Source organism: Chenopodium album, chromosome 17 (assembly GCF_948465745.1).
Source record: "Chenopodium album chromosome 17, dcCheAlbu1.1, whole genome shotgun sequence".
Classification (NCBI taxonomy): Eukaryota; Viridiplantae; Streptophyta; class Magnoliopsida; order Caryophyllales; family Amaranthaceae; genus Chenopodium; species Chenopodium album.
Window position 1 is genome coordinate 13627473 of NC_137850.1, and position 3875 is coordinate 13631347.

The following is a 3875-nucleotide window of genomic DNA, read 5'->3' on the forward strand; positions in this document are numbered from 1 at the left end:
TTAAGTTCCTAGTTCGAAATCATTAAAGTGGACATAAATGATTTCAATGAATGGACTAGCATGTAAGATTGATTGGATAGCTTGGTTTCATGGGCTATAGGAGCATATTGATGAGGCTCGGTCAATCACATGGATATGCATGAATGATGCAGGATCGAACTATAGACCAAACTTTGAAGTTCAAGTATAGAACTTCCGGATATATTAGTGGATTCCTTTGACATGAGTGGAACATTGATTTCATTCAATGGATGATATAACTGTGGTACATTCAAACGTCTACCCGTAACTGGAGATTATAAAGGGTGTTTCCTGGTTATTTCAGAAATTGAGTGGGAGCTTTGGTTGCCACAAGATTGGATAGAGTCTACCTATTGAATTAGGAATGTGTCATGTTTTGGCCTCTTGAAGAGGGAGAATTCAGAAAATGCATGGCCGTGCTCAAATGTGTTACATAGTAACCATTTGTTTTGTAATTCTAACTCAGATTTCAAGAAACGATTTGTAGATTAATATGGATTAGCATGAGATGCAATCATATTATCAAATCGACACAAAATGACTTAAAGAATTTGAATATTGCGCACTTGTCTCAGACAAGGGGGAGATTGAAGGAATTGTGTCTTCGATAAGTGCAATTACTAGATATATCAAGGATCACTATTATGGAGATAATAAGTTCATTCTATTGGGGCGTCATCCTCTGTTGCTAGACTATGAGAGATGATCTTTGGGCTAGTCAAATAGCCCAAAGCCCTTTAGAATGGATCCTATGTTGGTCACACACAAGGGTATTGGGTTAAGCAAGTTAGAGGCCCATTTATGGGCCTCATGAGCAATCAATTAGTCATAAACATGAGTGGGCTAAGTATAGTTTGAGTAGGAATAGGAAGTGGGCTTGGATTTGGACTTGGACTATTATTTAGAGATATGATCTATAAATAATAGCCTTGCCTAGGGTTGGAGATAAGTCACAATTGACATTACAGTGGATTGTGAAACAAGCAACCACCATCCAAAAGACCCTCTTCCTCCCTCTCTCACACGCCACCTCTCTCCCCACCTCTCACCCACGGCCGGCCACTCCTAGTGGCCCTCGTGGTGTCGCACGGTGTTTTCTTGCCTAGTTGATTGTTCTTCCATCTCCGTAGAAGATCGATAGAAGTGTTCTCTCGAGACTAACTAGCATTAGTGGAGGTCTTAATCCGTGCCCGTGGACTGAATAGAGGAATCGCGTTTGAGGTTCTTTATCTCCCATTGTTCTTGCTCGATCATCGTGGAATCACGCTTCAAAGGTATAATTCTTACTTCTTTATGTGTTATGCATGAGATCCTTGGTTTGGTGCTATATGAATATGATTCATGTTAATTCCGCATTTAGTACCTATAATCTCCTACATATTGTTGTATGATTCAAATGCTAGTTGATTAGCCTTCATTCAGTTACATATAATAACCTTCTTAAATACATCAAAATCTAGCTCAAAGAAATCCAAACCATGCCTCACAAAATTAAAGTTCATACGATTTTCCTCTCCTTTTGATTAGATAATTCTCCAAATTCCCACACAATCTTAACAATGGAGCTCATTTTTTTTTTTTCCTTTGAGTCTAAAAAGTCACTTTCAATAGTATCTTTTATTTTTAATAATATTCCATTGTTTTCTCTCGTCAAAAAAAGTTGAATATCCTTTTTTTTAAATCCAATTTCCAAAGTTTTGGAAGAGTAAATTAAAAGGTTCCTAAACTACTTTTGGTAGGATTTTTTTGCCAATTCCTAAACTATTTTCTTTAATAAATTAATTTGACAAGTCGCTAAACTCTTATATTATACACAAACTGTAGTCCGCACCCAATAGTTCGTGTGGCGGCGGTAGCTGTAGTGACAGCGACATCCTTACTCCATTCTTCCACGACCTGCAAAATCCCCTTACTCCATCCTTCCACCACCTTCAAAATCCTCAAATAAACCAAAATAATACTAAGAAAAAACAAAATCCCCAAAATCAAAACAAATCACAAATTAAAACAACTAAATAACAATTGGAGGTGCTAATGGCGGCGCGGCATCGGCTTAAGGTAGAGGTCGTGGTGGTGTGACTTTGGCTTTAAGGTAGAGGTGGTGGTGGCTGTGCGGCGTCGGTTTAAGCAAGGAAAGACGATAATTTGCGAAAAGCTAGAATTAGCAGATCCGAGCGCATTCGAAATTATAGAATCCAAGAATTGTTTGGAAGAGAGAGACGATGCCATTGAAGGTCGAAGCTTAGAGAAGAATAATTGGTGAAAGGGGCAGTAGTTATGAGGGAGGAGAGAGAAAATTAGTGCTGGTGATGGGAAGGGAAATGGTTGTGAGGAGGAGAAAGAAAACACTGATGTTGGGTGAAATTTTCATTCATAGCTTTTGAGATTTAATGATAACAATTTGGACTTTGGGTTATGGAATATTAATCAAGTGTGGGATCAAGGCCCAAAATCATATAAGCCAACTAATGGAACCTATCAGCTAATAGAAGATACATACCATCCAACAAAGGAAATATATCAGCTAATAAAATATACTACTTATCAGCCAACAAAAGAAACATATCAGCTAACAAATGAAGTATAGCAGCCAACAAAAGGATGAAAACAGCAAACAAAAGTAATAGGTAAGCCAACAAAATAAACATATCAGCCAACAAAATGAAACATATAAGCCAACAATTGAAATTATTATTTAGGGATCATTTGGTAGAAAATACTAGGAGCCTATGACTAGTTCGAATAAACATAATTTAATTATTATTTTTCACCAATTGAAATTATTATTTAGGGGATCATTTGGTGAAAAATACTAGGAGCCTATGACTAGGTTCCCAGAAGGTCGAAAACTAGTCATAAACTTCCTCTTTCTGCTGGATGCACGTTGGTGAAAAAACTTCGTGTTTTTATCACCCTTAGTTAACCATAAAACAAGGGATCTCTGCTTCTAGTATATCTTCTCATGGTGAACTAACCCCACAATATCACGCACCAACGTCCTATGTTTTTCTAGTTTGGCAGCAGAGAGCCCTCCTTTATTCAGCTTCTGGAGTTTCTTTCTTTTATTTCGTAGCTCACGGAAAACCGAGTCAAATTTCTGAAAGGAATGGTGTCCTTTGAACAAGTGTATTATTCCGGTAGAGGGTTTGGAGCTATTAGAAAGCTAATTATTCAGTAAGGTAAAGTGATCGGAATGCCAAGGTGGAGGCCACTTCCGATCAGTAACATTAATGAATAATTAATATTACAGCTTAATCTTGACTGAATCCTTTGGGTCACACCCAAGCAACTAACGATTTGACACGACGAATTAATCCGGAAGGAATTAATGAGTCACTCGAGTAATATAAATTTAGACGTCGGAAATCGAGCTAGGAGCGTCGAGACTGAGCGTCGCAAGTCGAGTGGAATTAATAAAAGACAAGACAGTAAAATCAATAATTAATCAACAAGTTACCAAAATACCCCTAGCATCGGAATGCCCCGATAAAACCGAGTGCTAGGGACCAATGGTGCCAGGTGCGCATAGCTAGCCTAGCTAGCAGCACCAACCGCACGCATGCAAGCAATAGCTCGCATTGGTGAGTGGCGTGCTGCACGCATGGCGTGCTTGGTGCACACCATGCTAGCAGCGGCTAGCAGCTAGCGAAGTGCTAGCATGCCAGCAGCCAGGCGCGCATGCCTTAGCCAGCAGCCTGCAAGAGTGCGTGGCTTGCTGGGCCAAGGGCAGCAGTAGCCTATCGCTAGCTAGCACGCACGGTACAGCAGCCCAGCCTAGCCCAAGGCTGGGGTGCCACGTGGCGAGTTGTGAGGGCAGCCGAAATTGGGAAGCTTAGGTAAGAAGGCATGGTCCC